Raw genomic sequence first — 16,574 nt, 5'->3', positions numbered from 1 at the left:
ATAATAATAAAACGAATATAGAGCTATAGTAATTTAAATCGATATCATTACTTGATTTATAACATGCTTTTTGTACACTTTTCAGAGGCTCCACAAAACTTATGGTGATTTTGTATAATTTTGACCCTTTTTAAGTAATCTTATTTACGAAAAAGTTTAATAAACGATCTAGTAGTAAGTACGTTAATTAAAGTTTCACGTCCACTACATTGATAAATAAAAAGAAACATAACTCTTAAATCAACAGATAAAAAGATTAAACTGTATTCCTTATTCGCAACTTTTAAGTGGCAACTTTGATTTTAAAGTTTCCTCGATAGAAACTAAAGCTTTGTTGTTGCGGTATAAAAGGCTGAATGGGAAAATAGTGTCAACCGATTCCGGCGTAGCTGAGAACTGAATGGTCGTGTCAATGTTGGCCTTGTCCGACATTCAATAAACAGAAGTCTCAATGAAAGCTCGTGTAACCTTTCACCTTTAAATATGCTTATTGTTTTAACGTATCAATGCTACAATATTTTCTACTATTTGAACAAGAACAACATATTCAAACATTATTGTTATATTTTTTTTGTTTGTATTTATTAATACTGTACTATGTGCCTATGCCTAATCATGTCTTAAAGATTTTATATTTTTATAAAAAAATATTCTATGAAATAGAACAAAATGTTATTTCAATTTGAAATAAATTTATTTTTCTTAACTTGCTCATGTATTTCAAATGAACAAAATTAATAAATATAACTAATTAATACTTTGTTAAAATAATATTAATAAGTCTTTATATGTAATATTTATTAATTATATTATTATATCTTTATTCTGATCCTCCAGCCTTAAGCTCATAATGAGAACTAATCAGAAAGCCTGGGTTTGAGTTTTCGTATAAGTAACAAATCAATACGTGTACCACATCTAAAAGCATCCACATTTTGTTATTTATGGCTTAGATGTCTTCAAAAGAAGTGTAAAACTCTTTCCCTAAGGGGTTTAAATAAAGACAAAAGTTTGAATTGAGCGAAGTTCGTCCTTTTTTAGGGTTCCTAAAATGTCTCCAGTGGGGAATCCCACAGGACTTTCAGCCAATTGAATCATAAAACTCTAATCTTTTACTTAAAAATAATTTAATTTACAGTCAATTTATGGAATATGGATTAAATATAAATTGTATAACGATAAATCTATAAAGCTTTATTTATTCAAGATTCAATTTTAATGTATTTTGCAAATTTTTTCATTCATTACCTTCCTTGATTGGGCATCGGATTGTTGTTTCTGAAAGATAATTAAGGGTTATAAAATAATGTAACGCTAACATTTATTATCTATCTTTATTTTAATCGTACTTAACTATATAGGGTATTAAAATAACTGATATCTATCTTAACATTTTCTATTTTAGACACTATTACAGTGAATCCAGTGTGTGTGTGTCGTCGAATTAAGTGTTACGGCAGAATAATTAAAGCCATCTACATATACTTGGAAACTGCCTGATAAATATACTTATATTATAACATTATAAAGCTGAATATACTAATATTATATATCTGAAGTTTGTTTATTTGTTTAAACTCCCTAATATCTGGAAATATTGGTTTTAATTGCAAATTTTTTTTTATGTTGGATAGTCCATTTACCAAAGAAGGCTATTTGGCTATATAATATTTTAGTAAGTTTTTCCCACAAATAAATGCGGGTAAAACCATAAGGCATAAGGCACAGCATGTTAAAATATATAACTGCTTGTTCAAAAACGATTATGATTCAAGTAAAAAAAGCGGTTTTTTTTTTGTTCTTCATGCAATGAAATAATATGTCAAAAGTAATATTACTTTCCTTTTTCATGTTGGTGTTAAAAAGGAAATATTTTACAATAACGTTTAATATTTTCTTAATGATTAATTACAATTGAGATGGATGTTACATTTGTGATAATTGTAATTGCAGTATTTTTTTGTAGTAACCACTGCTGCATTCATCTTTTGCCCTCGGCTATATTTTGTTTTAATATTGGAAGCAATTAATAAATATGACAAAATAATAAATTAATACTAGTAATTGTACCTATCAATTAGTTTTAATAACACTTTCAATACAAATAAAAATTTCAATTGCAATCACGTTATTACAACTGACAAGACTGAAATATCTCGTAAAATTATTTTGCAGTAGATGAATTGCTAGAAATATTAAAACATTACCAGCTTACTGTATAGAGCCGTAAATATTCTGACGAATCTTAATCAATCTGGCGAGTATCGAAATTTTACGAGTGAATATGCGAGGGACGACTATCTTTTATATGAATATATTACTTATTTAACATAATAACATAACATATAAACATACAATAATAATTAATAACAAGATAACGTATATATCAGTCCAGTTTGCACTAACTACTAACACATGCAAGAAGTAGAAAGCAAAAATTAAGCAATATTTCAAACCGGAAATCCAAACATCCAAAATCTAAGAAAAATATGAAATTGAAACACGTGCAATGCAAATTGAAAAATTTAAAAATTAAAAACTAAAATGAACATGAATAAACGGGCAAGTAGAAAAGAGTATTATTACGTTTAATAAATTGAGTGAAATTAAACATGATTATATTACTTACCTTCTCCTACACAGAGAAAGAGGCCTTGGTGAATGAGGCCCTGCAGTGGGATGTTATAGGCTCAATCAATCCATCAATCATATTACTTACCGGCGCTTTCAGCATCTTTTATGTCTTCCTGTTGTTCTGTAGCATCAATTGTCGTGTGCGTATCATTAGGCCAAATATACACATTGTTTGACTTAGCCGTTACGGTTACTAAAAGTCAATTTCATTAATAATGTCGGAAACAGCAAGAATGTCAAGTTTTTATTATAAATAATTAGCCATTTTTATAGCAATTTTATCAAATAAACTTGTATGTAGCAGAAGACCCATGCTAATTTGAAACATAATTTAAAATATTTCTTTTTAAGAGTAATTGTAGAGTGTCTTGTCGACCCTTTTAGCAGAATTTGTATTCCGAAACGTCGCATAGCTTCTCATTAACGATAATACATTATTGCTAAGTGACAATTTAAATTTACTTTTATTGCCTACTTGAATAAAGTGTATTTTGTTTATTTTTTTCTTAAACTAGCCTTCAGCATTGCTGTTTCTTTCGCGTATAAATTAACACATCAAATTTCCGATAGTAAAGTAAGCGAATAAGATATAGACGAACAAATTGTACAGATTTTTTACATTAATACTAGCTGACCCGTAAACGTTGTTTTGCCATATATGTTATTAACCCGCTTAATCCCCCCCCCTTATAACTTAGGGGTATGAAAAATAGATGTTGGCCGATTCTCAGACCTACCCGATATGCCCACAAAATTTTATTAAAATCGGTCGAGCCGCTTCGGAGGAGTTCAATGTTTAACACCATGACACGAGAATTTTATATATTAGAAGATTGTAAAAAAGTATGAAATTTGTAAATTGCTGTTTAATTCAAGCGTTACGAATGTTTTTATTATTTGTTATATATGTACGTCATATGTTAGTATTTATTTCCTTACCAAAACTGTCCAAAAGAATGATCTTGTTAAAGTACTCGGATAAAGCTTCCGCCTTAATAATAGCATCTACAAAAAACGAAAGTAAAATTTATATTGAAATATATCTACTTATTTATTGTATTTATCTACAATTAGAGCATGCTTGTAAAAAGCCTCAATTATTTTGATAAGGCACAGTGCTATTTATTTACTAAGTTATAAAAAGTAACGTTGATTTAAAAAAAATAGATACTAAAACACGTTACATGATAAAGTATTACTTAGTTATTGTTTCTAGTTGTTTCCATGGGTGTAACAAGTGTCATAATAATAAAAATAAGACGATAATATATATTAAAAATAAGACGTTTTTCTCATTTGCTAATGGAACATACAAATGATTTTACTTAATTAATAGATAAAATAAAGAAATTAGAAAATTTAAAGTGATAATAAAATGGCAAAATGCAGCAACATCATAATATATATGTAATTGTTGATACTTAGCAAAATAATTTCGAAACAAACTTAAACATTTATAAAAAATCATTCATCCTACGTTTGCAAAACGTTATCCTACGTCTTATATGACTATTTTGGTTAATGTAATCTTCACATCGTTTGATGTTGTAAAATATTAAGTATTTAACTAACCTAACATTTGATTAACATTTTTGATGGGCCCTAAAATTATCTCGTTCATAAACTATTAAGGAAGTTAATGATTCATTCTATTAATTTTATTACTCACCGCTATTAGTTGGATTTAAGAGTAAATGTCGAGATTCTACTGTAACATCAAAATAATATTAAAGTTATTTTTTGGTATCACAATAAATTAGTACATTGAGATGACTGTATTTTACTTACATATTTTCTCTACTTCCTCATCCACGGGTGATAATCCTACTGAATAATTGGTATTTTTACTTTATCTGTCTTATAAGTTCTTAATTAGTTTTCTGCTCATAATAAGTTGATTTCTAAATTAATAATAACTTTTTTCTATTACGAAAGATACTTACACATTTTTCGAAATTGTACTAACGTCAATGGTTGCTTGTCTCCTTTGTGTTTGACAGCAATATCTGTAAACATATGTATTATTTACTGTCTGACTTCTGTACTGTACGTGACTATGACCAAATATTCGCTTACAACCGAAAGTCACACAAGTAAAATATGAATAAAGTTCAATATTCAAATTATATTTTCCTTTATATTGTGACAACAACTTCTATTTGACTATCGACTTCTCGGGAGACAACTAAAGGCATATTGTAAGTTGAAAACTTTAAAAAAAATTAAACGATCTTTAATTTCACTGACTGCCTATACGTGTAAGAACTGCACAACATCGTTGGCCTTAGTCCGTCTATTGCAGTCGATTTAGACAGAGTCAGACAGACACTGTGTCGCCTAGGACACTTCAGGAAAACGCAGAGTTGCCTAAACTCTGCGGCACCATCTCGACCTCACTGGCTAGGCCCACAGGAACGACGAGTCGATACGTCTGAAGCCAGTTCGGCTCCAGGAGTCTTTCACATTTTAGAGCTATGCCACGAATGCTTGACGGAGACCCCATTCTGGGTTTCAAATGAAGTTTTCCTTCTCCAGGACCCTGATGATTTTGAGCCAAGTTTATCCCTCGGTCGCCTTTTACGACCCCCACGGGAAGAAAGGGGGTGGTGCTATTCTACTCGGCCGACACCACACGGCAAAAGAACTGCACATGCTTATAGATATTTCTTTAAACTGAGTTATGCCAGTAGTTAGTTTTTTTTTAATTTATTTTATCTGCTTCTTATTTCGTACTGAGCACATAATAATTTTAAACTAATATTTTGTTTGTGTCTTTACAGTATCACTTAACAAGGCTTTAAAATTGTAAAAAAAAACCACGCTAAGTTGTACGACATAACTAACGAATGTGTTGGTAAACAAAAAAAAATATAATATATTGAATATCTATAAATAAACACAGCATTCTGTGTTACAGTATTTTGAAATCATTTCAATATAAAAGTTTAAACAAAAACACATGTCACATACCTTCTGTTGTAACTTTTGAATTTTCTAAACCACAAGCAGTCTGAAGGCGACAAGAGTCTAGATTGGTAGCGTTTTGACATATATACTGCCAACGACATTTTGAGAGTTCTGTTAATATAATAAAATAAGAAAAATTATATTATTATTATTATATTCACAACATCCACGGGCTCTTAGTTGCCCATGCAATTTGTACTACATTAAATATTTTCTATTATACGGCGTGCATTTTTTTACAATTGTTTAACTTCAGATTAGCAGTTTTAAAACTGTCTAGAATTGCTGTGATGGTTCGATACTCACAGCTTTTGTTGTTATAACGATATAATATATAAAATATTAAAAATGTTTTTATATCAATCAAATTATTAAAAAAATATTATATTAATTGTTTATTTTACTTGACCGAATCAATTTGTTCTTAAACAGGTGTAAAGAGCCGCACCGGGTCTTATAAAAGGCGCATCACTTCATAAAATTCGTCTAAATTGCTATAAGTATTATAAATACCGTTTACCGGCCTACCTTTTTGACTTCGTTCAGTTGGTTGTACTTTACTTTTATTACTCTCGTTCACTTTTTCCTTTTTATGGTGTCTATTACTATTTTCGTCATTTTTCTTTTCTCTCTTTTCGTTTCTTCGCTGCTTGTTTATTATTAAATTTCTTTCTTTTTTTAGCTTTTTAGCAAGAGCAATACCTTAAAATTGTAAGTTATATATTTTTAATTTTGTTAGTATATAAATAAATATATTGAAATACAAAAAAATTAAGGTAAAGTTATAAATAAAATTCTAAATTTACATGTTAATAGCCCTAATACAAGCGCTTTCTTCTCGAATACAAAATGTTATTATTGTCTGTGCTTCGAATTCTGTTCAATAAAGTAATAAAGTGCATCAAAGGCAATGAATCTGGGTTCTATATTGACAGCTTATTTAATTTATCACTTCATTTTGAAGTTTAGTGACGTAGAATATTTGTTTCGTTTTTTTATTGCAAAAGTATGTAAATTTAATGCAAATTCGTCGAGTGCGCAACAGAGATACTTTTGTCGGTACAATGTTATTGGATTTACAAAAAAAAAAAAAACACCCAAACTGCTGAAGGAAAAAGGTTAACTAAAAATGTTCATTGGGACCTTTAAACAAACGTAACCAAATTTACGACTCTTAAACCGATGTTAACTTTTCACAGACATAATTGTGTTTGCTCGCAAACGAAAAAAAAAACCGACTTCAATTACATCGACAAGTAATACAACGTAGATCGACGAAAAAATAGTCAAGTAACTACGCGTTATCAAAGATTACTCAAAAAGTAGTTATCAGATCTCGATAAAATTTAAACGCGACCACATGATAAACATCATCTTTCGATTAAATTAAAAATTATCAAAATCGGTATACCCAGTAAAAAGTTATTGCGGATTTTCGAGAGTTTTCCTCGATTTCTCTGGGATCCCATCATCAGATCCTGGTTTCCTTATCACAGTATCAAACTAGGGATATCCCCTTTCCAACAAAAAAAGAATTATCAAAATCGGTACATCTAATAGAAAGTTATGCGGTATAATACAACGTAGGTCGACGAAAAAAGCGTCAAGTAAATACGCATTATTAGATATAACTCGAAAAGTAGTTGTTAGATCTCAAATAAATTTAAATGGGACCAATTGGCACACACCACCTTTCGATTAAAACAAAATTTGTCGAAATCGGTCTACCCGGTCAAAAGTTCTGATGTAACATACATAAAAAAAAAAAAAAATACAGTCGAATTGAGAACCTCCTCCTTTTTTGGAAGTCGGTTAAAAAAATAAGCTATATAGGTACGTAAAATCCAACTTCACTAGTCTATTTTCACAAAGTTATATTTTTAAAATTTTTAATGACTGGACTTTTGCTTGTATTTTTAAAATACTCCCCATTTATTAATTTTCGTTGCAAGAAAATAGCATAGATTTTTCATGTTGAATTATATATCGATAAATTACCTCTTCGCTTCGCTTCATTGCGTTCTCTACCAACAGTCTTTGTTACGACTGTAAATTAAATTTAAAACGATATTTTATTTTTAATAAAACTACGGAAAGAAAATGTATTATTTTACAAATTTATAAATATTATATTATATAAATATTATAATTTATATAAAGTGTAGCAAATGCACCTCAACAAAGAAAACGGTAGAAGAAGAAGAAGAAATATACTTTATTGTGCATAAAAGTTATAGTACATAGTTATCCTAAAAAATAAAAAAGTTACAAAAAAAAATAATATGCACAAAGGCGGTCTTATCGCTATGTTATATGGCGGTAGGTGGCTTTTTACTACATTTGGGTCAGACCAGGAATAATCTGCCGATGGAATCGATGTTCAAGACGTTAATAGGCACGCAGCAACAAAATAGACTGCACTCACGTATCTTAGAGAATCGATAATGACTTCCACTATCGATTGGGCACACCAGCTGGTTGGGTTCTGCACATCACATCCAAAGTCTTGGAGTTGAGAAGATGCTAAGAGTTCGTGGTATTCCACAATAGCACATCCGTTTAAAAAACCTGCAGTGGCGGTCGCGTCAGGTTAGGCGACGTGGGTTCGCGGCGCGATCATGTGTGCAACTCCTAATTGCAACTACCCTCAAGTTTCTGTCAAAAATCTCAACTCGCGGGCAGTGAGTGCATAACAGCTTTATAAGGCTGCGTTTTGTGGCTGCATAAACTTACACAGAACATCGATTATAACGTTAAAACTACGATTTAATAATACGATTAATAACGTTAAAAATACGATAAAATTACGATGACGGAACATAAAGAATATTGATGTTAAAACTCTGAATATTTGTCTAAACTATTACTATGAAACTGAAGAACATGTTTGGTTTAATTGCGCCTATCTGAGATAATACTGCTTACATCACTTCAGTCTGTCGCAGTCCACCGCTGGGCATAGACCTCCACCAAGTTAGCGCCGAAAATGGTGTGAACTCATATGTGTATAAATACTGCTTTGCATTAATATAATTTCTTTTGTTGCGAAAAACAACTAATTTTTCGAGAAAGGCTATAAATAGTAATAATAAGACTATGTAATATCACGCTACGATCATTAAGAATGCAATGCACAAAAGGAGGAAAATTATTTTATTTGATAAGATAACATATGGAATTATCCGTAAATTTTTATACGAGTAAAGTTGCTAACGTGTGAGTTGATTACAAAGATAATAAGATTATATTTGTATAACGCCTTTAAATCTTCAACTTGAAACGAGAGGGGAAGACGAAGACCGCTTTCATTCGAGTTCAACTTTTTCATGTCATTTCGTATGATTAGGTAATTTTTATCAATCGACCTAAATTTAGCGATCAAAGGGACGAATAAATAATTTATATAATACGACTTTATAAAAATTACTTACGTGTATATTTACTTTCTTTTGGCTTGTCCTGGATTTTTACAAATTGTCCTGTAATAAAGATGTGGAATTTTGAAGGAGAAAATAAACAAAATATATTACATTAATTATCTCATCTATGTAGAAACGTTTTATGTTTGATACTGTCACAAGTGACAAAAATATTATGCTAATCACTAATTTCCATATTTATAATATTTATCCCTACTAATATTATAAATGTGAATGTAAGTTTGTTTGTTTCGGTTTCACAAAAAAACTACTTAACCGATAATCATGTAACTTTGTACACATATTCTTGAAGGTATTAGAAGTAAGGTACTTTACATTTAAAAAAATCAATGCGAGCGAAGCCGCGGGTAGAAGCTAGTAAGTAATAAATACCTACCTCTTAAATACGCGGTTGGCTCGCTTATGCTATCATTAGAGTCCAATTCTTCTTGATTATTTTCTGCAACTACATACTCGTATGTTATTCAAATTAAATGATGACCTTAGAGATAGTTAAACGTGACATATAAGAAACATTTCAATTATGGTAATATTAATTATATACGTTTTAGGAAGAAATTATATCGTATACTAATAATGTATAAATAATTCAATGATAAATAATCTACAGTTAATGTTAAAAATATAAAGTATTGAACCAAATTGATATTTAATATTTGCACACCGTAAGGTAGAATATGTTTGGATTATACTAATGTTAATCTTGTACAACTTCAACAACATGTTCTTGCAAATAAACAATTATTATTGTTATTATTATTAAATGATATCGATTGTACCATGGTTTAGTTAATTCATTATACATAGTTATTATTTAATAATGTTGTTAAAAGTTTAGCGTTATATTATACTGCGTTATATTTTAGTAAAATAAATAATAATATGTAAATTATGAACTTGTTGCTTACTTTCTCCGCTTAGAGCTAAGGCTTGGAGTGCATCTATCCCAGATATATCAATATCTGAAATTAAGTTATTGTACATTTATATGTTGTACCGAGATAAGAGACATCTAAAACCTTTACTACCTTTTAAAATAACAATTCTTTTTGTTGTCATAACTGCAAAAAAAAACGAATAAAATGTATTAAATCCATACAAAAAATAATAAAATCTTAATAAAAACAATATAATTTTCTTACAGAAGGCTTCATATAATTTATCTGCGAGTTCTTCTGGAGATCTTACCGAACTTACGAAACCTCTTCCACCTTATTCAAACAATATAAATATTTCAAATTTTAATTTTATAAACACATAATGTTAAAACTATAACCAATACTTACTTCCTGGTTCATCGACTGAAAAAAAAGTAACAAAAATATGGAATTATTTTATGGAAAATTTGTTGGTATGGTTTGGTAAAAGAAAATACGCAAATACAAAAATTATAAAAAAGAACCCGAGCTCTAGGTTATAAGAATACATGCACGCTGTAATTTATAAAAGTTGTATCCTAATATATTTAGTACCCCAGTCAAGGCAGGCTGGATAGTCACAATAAACCTAGACAAAGATATTTGAAAACATACCCTTTTGTAGTAATTTTGTTGCAATTGGTAACATGTCGCGCGGTGTAAATGTGTCACCTAAGAATAAATTCGACCATTTTTGATTTTAGCGTTATATCTTTCGATTGTAGTAAGCTTAATATATACTTTATTGCACTCAAAAATACATATAGAAATAAAATAATAGTAAGGTTTATGGCAAAGGTGGACTTATCTCTGAAAGGGATTTTTTCCAGTCAACCCATGGTCATGAGTAAGTGTTTCCATATAGCGAGGCAAACAGTGCAAGAAGTATTCATTAAGAAGAAAAATAAAAAAATAAAATTAAAAAAAACACCACAGAAAAAAAATAATAAATAAAAGATAATAAAATTTATATATATATATATATATATATATATATATATATATATATATATTCCTAACCGCTTTTCTATGCGCTGTTCTATACCCAAAGGTTGTCTGGAAGAAATCGCTCTTTTAGCGATAAGATCGTCTTTGTACATCTTCCTCTAATTATACTACTTTTGTTTGTATCCTTTAATGGTGTGCAATAAAGAATATTATTATTATTATTATATACAAAAATGTAACATACTAATTACGTTTACTGCAGCCGATGGATCGAAAAAAAACCAAAATGACTTAAAAAATACTTTAATTAATTAAAATAAAATTACAATTAAGAGATGTGAAACCTATTCGATGCGAGAATTAGGAATGACAAAATTTTGTATAAAAATTAATAATGAAATTAAATTTAAAATATGACGAAATCGCTGCGTCGGCGGCTCGTGGCTGGACGGACGTTGCGACATGGGCTGCATCGGTTTTCCGTTGTTTATTGAATATGGATATTAAATGCATGCTCGGCATTTTCATGGATGAGCTTAGGGTACTGTATGATAGATAGTACGGTTCCGTACTTAACACCTCCACCCGCAGAACAGCAACTATTTTGTCAGCTTCAGAGAAAATGTTGCTGGAAGTTCATCTCGTCTCTTGATGCCTTTATCCATATCTTCATATACTGGTGTCTTAGGCGTTTGCTGCTTCTCTTCATTTTCTGATTTTAAGGGCCAACATCTATATTTTCGGCTTACTAATACAACGATAACTACTGATACACATAAAATTAAGATATAAAATGGTATCGTTGTATGGTATAAAACAATTGATTGTGTCTTGTCAATCTGTATAGGGGTTTCTAGTAACAATTTATCTTGGATGCTGTGAAGATCATCTAGACTAATCATCTTGGAACCGGTATGGGTATAGGTAGTCGTTTGGTTAATTTGGTTGTATGGGATCCTTGATAGCTTCAGCGGCTGGCCTTTTATCTCATCATTTTCGTTGATAACGGTGAATTCTTTAGTTCGCAACAGGCAGTTCATGGGAATAGTGGCCAAATAGCTTCCTTGTAGTATATTGAATTCTTTTCTCTCACAGGCTAACTGTACTTTCTCCGGCTTAGGTAATGAAATAACATAGTGTTGATCATCCAGTTTATCTATTGCTACAGCAGACAACATAACCTTCGTGAAGTGGCAGGTTTCCTTAAGATTTTGGTTGATAATAAGCTCTTGAATGCAGTCTGGTTCTGTACGAATTTGATGACTTATTTTTTGGTCACAGAGATATAATATCCTGCTATACTTCGGGCATTCAGCCTCTATGTACACGAATGCTTTTTCGTTTGTTGCTATATAAGGAAAGGGAGGAATAAGGGCTAGTTGTTTTTCATTTGGAACGATGGATAGTTTGTACAAGTTATACCTGTCTATGTATATTATAGGAAATTTGTAAACTATAACTATTGTTCTATCATGATAGTATGAACCTGGTTTGATTAAGTCATAATATTCCCGTAATTCTAAATCAGGAATTTGCTCCTTACTGTATATAGTTATTAACTTATCTAACATCGTTTTTAATACTCCTATATCTATCATAGAATGATGAGTGCTGGAGGCACGAATAAAAGCCATTATATTTTCTAATCTAATTATTTCTAGCACTAAATCCTCTACATTATTACTTATAATTCCTAATAATTGGGCAAACTGAGCAGACTGGACTAAACTGTTGTCTCTACGAGTATTTACTTCTATAAGAAATTCTAATGTGTTATTAATTTTTTCTTGATTTATAGTTAACTGATCTAAAATACCTTTATGTTGTAACATCCATTCTTTACTAAGACTAATATGACTATTGAATTCGGAAATAATTTTATTCTGGTTGTTTTGCAATATTTGAATAGCCTCATTATACTTTTGAGCATCAAGATAGTCTAAATTACCAGTAACACTTTTTATTAATGATCCAAGACTATCTACAAGACCTCTTTTAACTCTAATGGGTTCTAAAGATTTAACTTGACTTAGTACCTTGTTTAGCTTGTCTGTAAGATAATTAATCTGGTACTCGTAAAGAATGTAAGTTTCATTGTTCAGTCTGGTCTTAAAAGTGTTAAGTTGTGTCTGTACAGAATTTATCTTATCTTCAATATCAGTCAATTTTACATACTGTATAAAGGAGTGGTAATGTGATATTAGTCTGGTCGGTCCTAATTTGTAGGGCAAAAGTCCAGGTCCATCGGCTAAGCTCTCAAGTCTTATGGTTTGAGGATGCGTCACGTGTATTGTCAGCAGTAGCAGAATCCTGCAACAATCGGTTATTTTTAGGGGCGCGTTTTAGACGTGACTTAGCTACGGGGCCTCGCTTTTTTGATGTGTATATATGAATTGGTAAATCAGCTAAGACTGTGTCTTGTGTGTAGCGAGGTGCAGTTTTCTGACGAGAAGCAAAGGGATTTTTAATAAAAACTTGTTGTCCTGGAACATATTCTACTTCTGGTTCGCGAGATTTATTTCTATTTTCAATTAAGGCTGTTCTATTGCTCAGTGAGGACTCATTAATTATGTCATAAACCTGTTTCATTAGTTGTTTATGATTCTGAGCGTATTGTTGCAAAAGATGTTCGGTAAAATCTATGTCAACGGGATCTCTAGGATCGAAATGTCCGTTCAATAAATCAAAAGGTCTACACTTTGTAAAACTGTGAATAGTACTGTTGTATGCTATAATAGCGTATGGCATTAATCTAACTACTGGTTCATCTTTGTGTTGTAACTTAAGAATTCTTATGTGTTCTAATAGGGTCGAATGAAATCGTTCAATGTTACCGTTATCATTAGGGCTATGAGGTAAAGTTTTATGATGGATTATCTTATGGAGACGAATAAACTCTGAAAAAAGCTGATTAGTAAATTCCGTACCGTTATCGGTTATTATAGTGAAAGGTATTCCGTGGTGAGTACTGAAAAGTAATAATGCTTGTAAGATGCTAACAGCGGTTCCATCTCGTAAATGATACGCTTGACCGTATTTAGTAAAGACATCAATGAAGGTGATATATTTTTCGTTTTGAACTGTAAAGAGGTCCATGTGGATAATTTCAAATGGCTTGGTAGCAGGGGGTACTATATTAAATTGAGGTTTAATGGGATTTCTGTCGTATTTACTTTGACCACAAATAGTACATTCATTAATGTATTTAGTGATCTGCTCTCTCATTTTCGGCCAATAATATTTCCTAGACAGAGCGAGGTAACATTCGTTAATACCACGGTGGTTCGTTTTACCGTTATGATAATTCTGAATGATGTCTTGTTGTTGAAGATAATCTTTAACATTTTCGAGCTCAGTTTTACTTAATACGAGGTTAAGAGAGGAGCTTTTAAACTTTTCTTGTAAAATTGGTATTATCGAATACATTTCTAAGGGAGGATCTATCAATATAGCTGTTTTAACTTTCGGGTTAACGTATTCATTAATAGAATTGATAACATCGTTTTCTAAACTAGATTTCGACAACTGAATAGCTATCCGCGTATGGTTTTCAAATGGCTTAGTTATAATCGGTCGTCGTTTTACATCACTAACTACAGTAAAGTAAATTTGTCTGTGAAACTTGTTAAGGGGAACGTCAGTGATCGGGACTTCTAATATAGGTTGTTCATTACTAGTGTGTACGGTGTCAGTTGAAGAGTTTCTATGTTGAGATGGGGGTGTTTCTGATGGGTTATTAATCATTGACTCAAGCTCTCTAATACTATCCATTACCGATTTAATTTCGTCAGTTTCACTGATGTGAATTTGAACACGAGATAGAGCGTCTGCGTTGGTATTAAATTTACCTTTCTTATATATGACCGTAAAGTCGTATTCGCTCAGTCGAAGTCGCCATCTTGTTAGTCGTGAGTTAGGTTCTTTTAGATTCATCATCCACTGTAATGGTCTGTGATCAGTAACTATTTTAAATGTTCGGCCAAATAAATAAGGTCTAAAGTATTTCGTTGCCCATACTATTGCTAATAATTCTTTCTCTATTGTACTATAGTTGAGTTCGCTATCATTTAATGTACGAGACGCGTAACAAACAGGCTTGTCAGAACCTATGGGTCCCTGAGATAATACAGCTCCGATGGCTACATTTGAAGCGTCTGTGGTGAGATTGAACTCTTTGTTAAAGTCTGGATACTGAAGGATGGGGTCGTTAATTAAAAGAGTCTTACACTTATTAAAAGCTTCTATAAATTCTTGACTGTGGACTACCTTACTACCTTTTTTTAAACATAACGTGAGGGGCTTAGTAATACGGGCAAAGTCAGGGATGAATTTTCTGTAATAACCAAGAAGACCTAAGAATTGTTTTATTTCCTTGGGTGTACTAGGTATAGGGTATTTTTCAATAGCTAAGATTTTGTCAGGATTAGGTTTAACACCTTCTCCGCTAATAATATGACCAAGATAGGCGGTCTCAAGTTTTAAAAACTCGGACTTGTCCATCTGTATTTTAAAGTTGGATTCTTTAAGACGTTGAAAAACTTTTTCTAGGTTTTCCATATGTTCCTGAAGGGATGTACTGTAAACTATTATATCGTCCAAATAAACTAGACATATGTTATTTTGAAGACCTTTAAGGACATTGTCCATGACTCTTTGAAATGTAGATGGTGAATTTTTTAAACCCATTGGCATTCGAAGAAACTCGAAATGGCCATGTTCCACATTAAATGCGGTTTTAGAAATATCCTGAGGGTCCATTTCGACCTGATAGAATCCACTAGCAAGATCAAGGGTTGTAAAATATTGACACTTGCCTAACTTGTCAAGGACATCGCTAATATTCGGTATAGGATACTTGTCGTCTATTGTTTTTTCATTAAGTTTTCGAAAATCGACTACAAGACGCCATTTCTGTTTACCGGATGCATCTATTTTTTTAGGGACTACCCATATGGGTGAACTCCATGCAGAGTCTGATGGTCTAATTATACCTTGTTGTAACATTTTTGAGATTTGGTCTCTAACCTCTTGTCGGTGAATAAAAGGATATCGATAGCTTTTAGTATATACAGGAACTTCGTCCTTCGTTCGTATGCGATGTTTAATTTTGTTAGTAAAAGTTAATGGCTCCCCATCTATATAAAACACATCTGCATAACGAGCACAAAGTGTTAACAAGTTAGCCTTTTCTTCTTCATTAAGATGATCGGTACGTAATCGCGACAATACTTCATTTACTCGGTTTGATTTTCCTAATGGTTTGCAATTAAAATTGAATATCTCAGCGTAAGCGGGTTGATCTAATGAAAATATGATGTCGTTAGGTGAAGGATTTTCTATTTCTACAAATCCGCGACTACCGGTAACAGTTGTAAGACATTCGTGAATAATGCAATTACATAGAACTTGTTCGTTAATAAAAACTTCGCCATCCGGGGCGTTAATGGGTATTTTTACTAATTTTGAACTTCTACCTGGGATAATATCTTCGTATAAATTAACGTTACGGGAATTGTAAACCTTAATAAAGTTTGTTGCATTTCGTGTAATTAATTTGAAATCTTTTAAATCTATTTTAGCTTGCCACTCAGATAATAAATCTAACCCTATTAAACCATCGAAATAATCATGAAAACGATAAACGAATAACTTTATATTATTATCTTCA

The 16,574-nt window shown here is 31.2% G+C and overlaps 2 long non-coding RNA genes across 2 annotated transcripts; both read right to left on the bottom strand.

Annotated features, from left to right (window-relative positions):
• Window positions 1-3,509: 3,509 nt before the first annotated feature.
• On the bottom strand, window positions 3,510-4,648 carry LOC123669187. Its single transcript, XR_006745706.1, has 4 exons — window positions 4,578-4,648; window positions 4,423-4,461; window positions 4,304-4,342; window positions 3,510-3,639 (listed from the first exon to the last, which is right to left on the bottom strand). It is a non-coding gene; the product is annotated as an uncharacterized LOC123669187 (long non-coding RNA).
• Window positions 4,649-9,029: 4,381 nt separating this feature from the next.
• Window positions 9,030-10,117, bottom strand: LOC123669186. Its single transcript, XR_006745705.1, has 3 exons — window positions 9,950-10,117; window positions 9,418-9,486; window positions 9,030-9,080 (listed from the first exon to the last, which is right to left on the bottom strand). It is a non-coding gene; the product is annotated as an uncharacterized LOC123669186 (long non-coding RNA).
• Window positions 10,118-16,574: the final 6,457 nt, after the last annotated feature.

Source organism: Melitaea cinxia, chromosome 3, assembly GCF_905220565.1.
Source record: "Melitaea cinxia chromosome 3, ilMelCinx1.1, whole genome shotgun sequence".
Classification (NCBI taxonomy): Eukaryota; Metazoa; Arthropoda; class Insecta; order Lepidoptera; family Nymphalidae; genus Melitaea; species Melitaea cinxia.
This window is presented reverse-complemented; position numbering and strand designations above follow the sequence as displayed.